Source organism: Arachis hypogaea, chromosome 14 (assembly GCF_003086295.3).
Source record: "Arachis hypogaea cultivar Tifrunner chromosome 14, arahy.Tifrunner.gnm2.J5K5, whole genome shotgun sequence".
Classification (NCBI taxonomy): domain Eukaryota; kingdom Viridiplantae; phylum Streptophyta; class Magnoliopsida; order Fabales; family Fabaceae; genus Arachis; species Arachis hypogaea.
Genome location: NC_092049.1, coordinates 31,432,408 through 31,442,071, shown reverse-complemented (window position 1 = coordinate 31,442,071; position 9,664 = coordinate 31,432,408). Strand labels below are relative to the sequence as shown.

At 40.8% G+C, this 9,664-nt stretch overlaps 1 non-coding gene across 1 annotated transcript; it reads right to left on the bottom strand.

Moving 5' to 3' along the window:
• Positions 1 to 1,400: 1,400 nt before the first annotated feature.
• LOC112745175 (small nucleolar RNA R71) lies at positions 1,401 to 1,508 on the bottom strand. Its single transcript, XR_003173117.1, has one exon. It is a non-coding gene; the product is annotated as a small nucleolar RNA R71 (small nucleolar RNA).
• Between the last annotated feature and the right edge of the window lie 8,156 nt (positions 1,509 to 9,664).

Below are 9,664 nucleotides of genomic sequence, written 5' to 3'. Positions count from 1 at the left end.
TAGTTGACTTTTCAAAAAAATTTTAAAATCAAGTTGTTTCTTATGAGTCAAATCAAATTTTCAATTTGAAAATCTTATCTTTTTCAAAAATCAAATCTTTTCAAAATTCTTAGTTATTTTCGAAAATTCCAAAAATATTTTTCAAAAATATTTTCTTATTTTTATATCAAATTTTCGAAAATAACATAATCAATTAATGTTTTGATTCAAAAATTTGAAGTTTGTTACTTGCTTGTTAAGAAAGATTCAAACTTTAAGTTCTAGAATCATATCTTGTGATTTCTTATGAATGAAGTCATTAATTGAGATTTTAAAAATCAAATCTTTTTCAAAACTAATTTCTAAAATATCTTCTTATCTTACCTTTTTCAAAAAGTTGGTTTCAAAATATCTTTTCTAACCTCCTAACTTCTTATCTTTTCAAAATTTGTTTCAACTAACTAACTAACTTTTTGTTTGTTTCTTAACTTTTCAAAACTACCTAACTAACTCTCTCTCTCTAATTTTCGAAAATATCTTCCCTCTTTTTCAAAAATATCTTTTTAATTAACTAATTATTCTTATTTTTATTTTTGATTTTAAAAATTTTCGAAAAATACTAACATTTTTCAAAAACCATTTTTGAAAATCACTAACCCTTTTTCAAAAATTATTTTCGAAAATTCTCCCTCTCCCATCTTATTCTATTTATTTATTCATCTACTAACATCTCATCTCACATCTCTACCCTCCTCACAGTTGTGTTTCTTCCATTACATTACATTCTTTATCTCCCTCTTTTCTTCCACTCACACAGGGATCCCTATACTGTGCTATAAAGGATCTCTATTATTATTATTATTTTTCTGTGCCCTCTTCTTTGTCATATGAGCAGGAGCAAGGATAAGAACATTCTTGTGGAAGCAGATCCAGAACCTGAAAGGACTCTGAAAAGGAAACTAAGAGAAGCTAAAATACAACAATCCAGAGATAACCTTTCAGAAATTTTCGAACAGGAAGAGGAGATGGCAGCCGAAAATAATAATAATGTAAGGAAGATGCTTGGTGACTTTACTGCACCTAATTCCAATTTACATGGAAGAAGCATATCCATTCCTGCCATTGGAGCAAACAACTTTGAGCTGAAACCTCAGTTAGTTTCTTTGATGCAGCAGAACTGCAAGTTTCATGGACTTCCATCTGAAGATCCTTTTCAGTTCTTAACTGAATTCTTGCAGATATGTGATACTGTTAAGACTAATGGAGTAGATCCTGAAGTCTACAGGCTCATGCTTTTCCCATTTGCTGTAAGAGACAGAGCTAGATTATGGTTGGATTCTCAACCCAAAGACAGCCTGAACTCTTGGGATAAGCTGGTCACGGCTTTCTTAGCCAAGTACTTTCCTCCTCAAAAGCTGAGCAAGCTTAGAGCTGATGTTCAAACCTTCAGACAGAAAGAAGGTGAATCCCTCTATGAAGCTTGGGAAAGATACAAACAGTTGACCAAAAAGTGTCCTTTTGACATGCTTTCAGAATGGACCATCCTGGATATATTCTATGATGGTTTATCTGAGCTATCAAAGATGTCACTGGACACTTCTGCAGGTGGATCCATTCACCTAAAGAAAACGCCTGCAGAAGCTCAAGAACTCATTGACATGGGTGCAAATAACCAGTTCATGTACACTTCTGAAAGGAATCCTGTGAACAATGGGACGCCTATGAAGAAGGGAGTTCTTGAAGTTGATACTCTGAATGCCATATTGGCTCAGAATAAAATATTATCTCAGCAAGCCAATATGATCTCTCAGAGTCTGCATGGAATGCAAGCTGCATCCAACAGTACTCAAGAGGCATCTTCTGAAGAAGAAGCTTATGATCCTGAAAACCCTGCAATAGCAGAGGTAAATTATTTAGGTGAACCTTATGGAAACACCTATAACTCATCATGGAGAAATCACCCCAATTTCTCATGGAAGGATCAAAAGCCTCAACAAGGCTTTAATAATGGTGGAAGAAACAGGTTTAACAATAATAAACCTTTTCCATCATCCACTCAGCAACAGACAGAGAACTCTGAACAAAATGCTTCTAATTTAGCAAATCTAGTCTCTGATCTATCTAAGGCCACTGTGAATTTCATGAATGAAACCAGGTCTTCCATTAGAAATTTGGAAGCACAAGTGGGCCAGCTGAGTAAAAGGATCACTGAAATCCCTCCAAGTACTCTCCCAAGCAATACAGAAGAGAATCCAAAAGGAGAGTGCAAGGCCATTGACATAAGCACCATGGCCGAACCCAAAGAGGGAGAGGAAGACGCAAATCCCAAGGAGGAAGACCTCCTGGGACGTCTAGTGATCAATAAGGAGCTTCCCTCTGAGGAACCAAAGGACTCTGAGGCTCATCTAGAGACCATAGAGATTCCATTGAACCTCCTTATGCCCTTCATGAGCTCTGATGAGTATTCCTCTTCTGAAGAGAATGAGGATGTTACTGAAGAGCAAACTGCCAAGTTCCTTGGTGCAATCATGAAGCTGAATGCCAAATTATTTGGCATTGATGCTTGGGAAGTTGAACCTCCCTTGTTCATCAATGAACTAAGTGATCTGGATCAACTGGCATTGCCTCAGAAGAGACAGGATCCTGGAAAGTTCATAATACCTTGTACTATAGGTACCATGATCTTTAAGGCTCTGTGTGACCTTGGTTCAGGGATAAACCTCATGCCCCTCTCTGTAATAAAGAAACTGGGAATCTACGGGGTGCAAGCTGCTAAAATCTCATTAGAGATGGCAGACAATTCAAGAAAACAGGCATATGGACAAGTGGAGGACGTGTTAGTAAAGGTTGAAGGCCTTTACATCCCTGCTGATTTCATAGTCCTGGATACTGGAAAGGAAGAGGATGAATCCATCATCCTAGGAAGACCTTTCCTGGCCACAGCAAGAGCTGTGATTGATGTTGACAGAGGTGAACTAGTCCTTCAATGGAATGAGGACTCCCTTGTGTTTAAAACTCAAGGATCTCCCTCTGCAACCATGGAGAGGAAGCATGAAAAGCTTCTCTCAAAGCAGAGTCAACCCAAGCCCCCACAGTCAAACTCTAAGTTTGGTGTTGGGAGGCCACAACCAAACTCTAAGTTTGGTGTTGAACTCCCATATCCAAACTCTAAGTTTGGTGTTGGAGAGTTTCAACAATGCTCTGAACATCTGTAAGGCTCCATGAGAGCCCACTGTCAAGCTATTGACATTAAAGAAGCGCTTGTTGGGAGGCAACCCAATGTTTATTTATCTAATTTTTATTTTCATTGTTTTTCATGTCTTTATAGGTTCATGATCATGTGGAGTCACAAAATAAATATAAAAATTGAAAACGGAATCAAAAACAGCAGAAGAAAAATCACACCCTGGAGGAGCATCTGTCTGGCGTTCAGCGCCAGAACAGAGCATGGTTCTGGCGCTGAACGCCCAAAATGGGCAGCTTCTGGGCGCTGAACGCCAGAACAGGCATGGTTCTGGCATTCAACGCCAGAAATGGCACACAAATGGGCGTTGAATGCCCAAAATGGCCACCAACCTGGCGCTGAACGCCCAGAGTTGTGTGCAAAGGCATTTTACATGCCTAATGGGTCCAGGGATGTAAATCCTTGAACACCTCAGGATCTGTGGACCCCATAGGATCCCCACCTACCGCCACTCACTTCTTCTCACCACTTTCTTTCACACAACCCCATAAACACTCTTCCCCAAAAAACCCTTCACCAATCACCTCAAACTCTCTTTCCCATCACCTCTTCACTACTCACATCCATCCACTCTTCCCCATAAACCTACCTCATAAACTCCACCTACCTTCAAAAATTCAAAACCAATTTCCCACCCAAACCCACCCATATGGCCGAAACCTTTCCCCCCTCCCTTCCCTATATAAAGCCCTCTATTCTTCATCAAATTCACACAACACACCCCTCTACACCCTTCTTGGCCGAAACACTCCCCACTCTCCCTCTCCTCCATTTCTTCTTCTTCTTCATCTATTCTTTCTTTTATTGCTCGAGGGCGAGCAAAATTCTAAGTTTGGTGTGGTAAAAGCATAAGCTTTTTGTTTTTCCATTACCATTGATGGCACCTAAGACCGGAGAATCCTCTAGAAAAGGGAAAGGGAAGACAAAAGCTTCCACATCCAAGTCATGGGAGATGGAAAGGTTCATCTCCAAAGCCCATCAAGACCACTTCTATGATGTTGTGGCCAAGAAGAAGGTGATCCCCGAGGTCCCTTTCAAACTCAAAAGAAATGAGTATCCGGAGATCCGACATGAAATTCAAAGAAGAGGTTGGAAAGTTCTAACAAATCCCATCCAACAAGTCGGCATCCTAATGGTTCAAGAGTTCTATGCCAATGCATGGATCACCAAGAACCATGATCAAAGTAAGAACCCGGATCCAAAGAACTATGTTACAATGGTTCGGGGGAAATACTTAGATTTTAGTCCGGAGAATGTGAGGTTGGCGCTTAACTTGCCCATGATGCAAGGAGATGAACGCCCCTACACTAGAAGGGTCAACTTTAATCAAAGGTTGGACCAAGTCCTTATGGACATATGTGTAGAAGGAGCTCAATGGAAGATTGACTCCAAAGGCAAGCCGGTTCAACTAAGAAGATTGGACCTCAAGCCTGTAGCTAGAGGATGGTTGGAATTCATTCAATGCTCAACCATTCCCACTAGCAACCGGTCTGAAGTTACTATAGACCGGGCCATCATGATCCATAGCATCATGATTGGAGAAGAGGTGGAAGTTCATGAGAATATACCTCAAGAACTCTACAAGGTGGCTGACAAGTCCTCCACCATGGCAAGGTTAGCCTTTCCTCACCTCATTTGCACCTATGCAATTCGGCTGGAATTGACATAGAGGGAGATATCCTCATCAAAGAGGACAAGCCCATCACTAAGAAAAAGATGGAGCAAGCAAGAGAGCCCAGTCATGGAGCTCAAGATGCGCAAGAAGCTCATTACCATGAGATCCCGGAGATGCCTCAAATGCACTTTCCTCCACAAAATTATTGGGAGAAAATCAACACCTCCCTAGGAGAATTGAGTTCCAATATGGGACAACTAATGGTGGAACATCAAGAGCACTCCATCATGCTTCATGAAATAAGAGAAGATCAAAAAGCAATGAGGGAGGAGCAACAAAGACAAGGAAGAGACATAGAAGAGCTCAAGGACATCATTGGTTCCTCAAGAAGGAAACGCCACCATCACTAAGGTGGATTCATTCCTTGTTCTTATTTCTTCTGTTTTTCATTTTCTATGTTATGTGCTTATATGTATTTGTGTCTTCATTACATGATCATTAGTAGTTAGTAACTATGTCTTAAAGTTATGAATGTCCTATGAATCCATCACCTCTCTTAAATGAAAAATGTTTTAATTCAAAAGAACAAGAAGTACATGAGTTTCGAATTTATCCTTGAACTTAGTTTAATTATATTGATGTGGTGACAATGCTTCTTGTTTTCTGAATGAATGCTTGAACAGTGCATATGTCTTTTGAAGTTGTTGTTTAAGAATGTTAAATATGTTGGCTCTTGAAAGAATGATGACTAGGAGACATGTTATTTGATAATCTGAAAAATCATAAAAATGATTCTTGAAGCAAGAAAAAGCAGCAAAGAACAAAGCTTGCAGAAAAAAAAAAGCAAGCAAAAAAAGCCAAAAGCTCTTAAAACCAAGAGGCAAGAGCAAAAAGCCAATAACCCTTAAAACCAAAAGGCAAGGGCAAATAAAAAGGATCCCAAGGCTTTGAGCATCAGTGGATAGGAGGGCCTAAAGGAATAAAATCCTGGTCTAAGCGGCTAAACCAAGCTGTCCCTAACCATGTGCTTGTGGCGTGTAGGTGTCAATTGAAAACTTGAGACTGAGCGGTTAAAGTCAAGGTCCAAAGCAAAAAAAGAGTGTGCTTAAGAACCCTGGACACCTCTAATTGGGAACTTTAGCAAAGCTGAGTCACAATCTGAAAAGGTTCACCCAATTATGTGTCTGTGGCATTTATGTATCCGGTGGTAATACTGGAAAACAAAGTGCTTAGGGCCACGGCCAAGACTCATAAAATAGCTGTGTTCAAGAATCATCATACTGAACTAGGAGAATCAATAACACTATCTGAACTCTGAGTTCCTATAGATGCCAATCATTCTGAACCTCAATGGATAAAGTGAGATGCCAAAACTATTCAAGAGGCAAAAAGCTATAAGTCCCGCTCATATGATTGGAGCTATGTTTCATTGATAGTTTGGAATTTATAGTATATTCTCTTCTTTTTATCCTATTTGATTTTCAGTTGCTTGGGGACAAGCAACAAATTAAGTTTGGTGTTGTGATGAGCGGATAATTTATACGCTTTTTGGCATTGTTTTTAGTGTATTTTTAGTAGGATCTAATTACTTTTAGGGATGTTTTCATTAGTTTTTATGTTAAATTCACATTTCTGGACTTTACTATGAGTTTGTGTGTTTTTCTGTGATTTCAAGTATTTTCTGGCTGAAATTGAGGGACTTGAGCAAAAATCAGATTCAGAGGTTGAAGAAGGACTGCTGATGCTGTTGGATTCTGACCTCCCTGCACTCAAAGTGGATTTTCTGGAGCTACAAAACTCGAAATGGCGCGCTTCCAATTGCGTTGGAAAGTAGACATCCAGGGCTTTCCAGAAATATATAATAGTCCATACTTTGGCCAAGAATAGAAGACGCAAACTGGCGTTCAACGCTAGCTCTCTGCCCAATTCTGGTGTCCAGCGCCAGAAAAGGATCCAAAACCAGAGTTGAACGCCCAAACTGGCACAAAAACTGGCGTTCAACTCCAAGAAGGACCTCTACACATGCAACACTCAAGCTCAGCCCAAGCACACACCAAGTGGTCCCCGGAAGTGGATTTATGCATCAATTACTTACTCATGTAAACCCTAGTAGCTAGTTTATTATAAATAGGACCTTTTACTATTGTATTAGACATCTTTTGAACCATCTTTGAGTCTTTTGACCATCTTTGGATGCCTGGTTATTAGATCAGAGGGGCTGGCCATTCGGCCATGCCTGGACCTTCACTTATGTATTTTTAACGGTAGAGTTTCTACACTCCATAGATTAAGGTGTGGAGCTCTGCTGTTCCTCATAGATTAATGCAAAGTACTACTGTTTTCTATTCAATTCATCTTGTTTCGCTTCTAAGATATTCCTTCGTACTTTAATCTGAATGTGATGAACGTGACAATCATCATCATTCCCTATGAACGCGAGCCTGACAACCACTTCCGTTCTACCTTCGACTGAATGAGTATCTCTTAGATCTCTTAATCAGAATCTTCGTGGCGTAAGCTAGAATGATGGCGGCATTCAAGAGAATCCAGAAAGTCTAAACCTTGTCTGTGGTATTCCGAGTAGGATTCAATGAATGAATGACTATGACGAGCTCCAAACTCGTGATTGCAGGGCGTTAGTGACAGACGCAAAAGGATAGTAAATCCTATTCCAGCATGATCGAGAACCGACAGATGAATAGCCGTGCCATGACAGGGTGCGTTGACCATTTTTACTGAGAGGATAAGATGAAGCCATTGACAAGGGTGATGCCTCCAGACGATTAGCCGTGCCGTGACAGGGCATTGGATCATTTTCCCGAGAGATGACCGAAAGTAGCCATTGACAGTGGTGATGTATCACATAAAGCCAGCCATGGAAAGGAGTAAGACTGATTGGATGAAGATAGCAGGAAAGCAGAGGTTCAGAGGAACGAAAGCATCTCCATTCGCTTATCTGAAATTCTCACCAATGAATTACATAAGTATTTCTATCCCTATTCTATTAATTATTATTCGAAAACACCATTATCAATTTATATCTGCCTAACTGAGATTTGCAAGGTGACCATAGCTTGCTTCATACCAACAATCTCCGTGGGATTCGACCCTTACTCACGTAAGGTATTACTTGGACGACCCAGTGCACTTGCTGGTCAGTTACACGGAGTTGTGAACCGTGGTTTTGGCATCATGTTTTTGGCGCCATTTCCAGGGAAAGAAAGAGAAATAAACTTTACATAATTAAAGTGTAATCACGATTCCGCGTACCAAACTCCCATATCCAAACTCTAAGTTTGGTGTTGGGGAGTTTCAACAATGCTCTGAACATCTGTGAGGCTCCATGAGAGCCCACTGTCAAGCTATTGACATTAAAGAAGCGCTTGTTGGGAGGCAACCCAATTTTTATTTATCTAATAATATTCTTCTTAGTTATATGTCTTTATAGGTTCATGATCATGTGGAGTCACAAAATAAATATAGAAATTGAAAACAGAATCAAAAACAGCAGAAGAAAAATCACTCCCTGGAGGAAGCACCTGCCTGGCGTTCAACGCCAGAACAGAGCATGGTTCTGGCGCTGAACGCCCAAAATGGGCAATGTTTCGGCGCTGAACGCCCAGAACAGGCATGGTTTTGGCGTTCAGCGCCAGAAATGGCCAACAAATGGGCGTTGAACGCCCAAAATGGGCACCAACCTGGCGCTGAACGCCTAGAGTTGTGTGCAAAGGCATTTTACATGCCTAATTTGGTGCAAGGGTGTAAATCCTTGAACACCTCAAGGATCTGTGGACCCCATAGGATCATCTCAGGATCTGTGGACCCCACAGGATCCCCACCTACCTCCACTCACTTCTTCTCACCCCTCTTTCACACAATCCCATAAACACTCTTCCCCAAAACTCTTCACCAATCACCTCAATCTCTCTTTCCCATCACCTCTTCTCCACTCACATCCATCCACTCTTCCCGATAAACCTACCTCATAAACCCCACCTACCTTCAAAATTCAAAACCAATTTCCCACCCAAACCCACCCATATGGCCGAAACCTTCCCCCCCTCCCTTCCCTATATAAAACCCTCCATTCTTCTTCAAATTCACACAACACAACCCCCTATACCCTTCTTGGCCGAAACACAACACCTTCCCCCTTTCCTCCATATCTTATTCTTCTTCCTCTATTCTTTCTTTTATTGCTCGAGGGCGAGCAATATTCTAAGTTTGGTGTGGTAAAAGCATAAGCTTTTTGTTTTTCCATTACCATTTATGGAACCTAAGACCGAAGAATCCTCTAAGAAAGGAAAAGGGAAGACAAAAGCTTCCACCTCCGAGTCATGGGAGATGGAAAGGTTCATCTCCAAAGCCCATCAAGACCACTTCTATGATGTTGTGGCCAAGAAAAAGGTGATCCCTGAGGTCCCTTTCAAACTCAAAAGAAATGAGTATCCGGAGATCCGACATGAAATTCAAAGAAGAGGTTGGGAAGTTCTAACAAATCCCATCCAACAAGTCGGCATCCTAATGGTTCAAGAGTTCTATGCCAATGCATGGATCACCAAGAACCATGATCAAAGTAAGAACCCGGATCCAAAGAACTATGTTACAATGGTTCGGGAGAAATACTTAGATTTTAGACCGGAAAATGTGAGGTTGGCGTTTAACTTGCCTATGATGCAAGGAGATGAACGCCCCTACACTAGAAGGGTCAACTTTAATCAAAGGTTGGACCAAGTCCTTATGGACATATGTGTGGAAGGAGCTCAATGGAAGATTGACTCCAAAGGCAAACCGGTTCAACTAAGAAGATTGGACCTCAAGCCTGT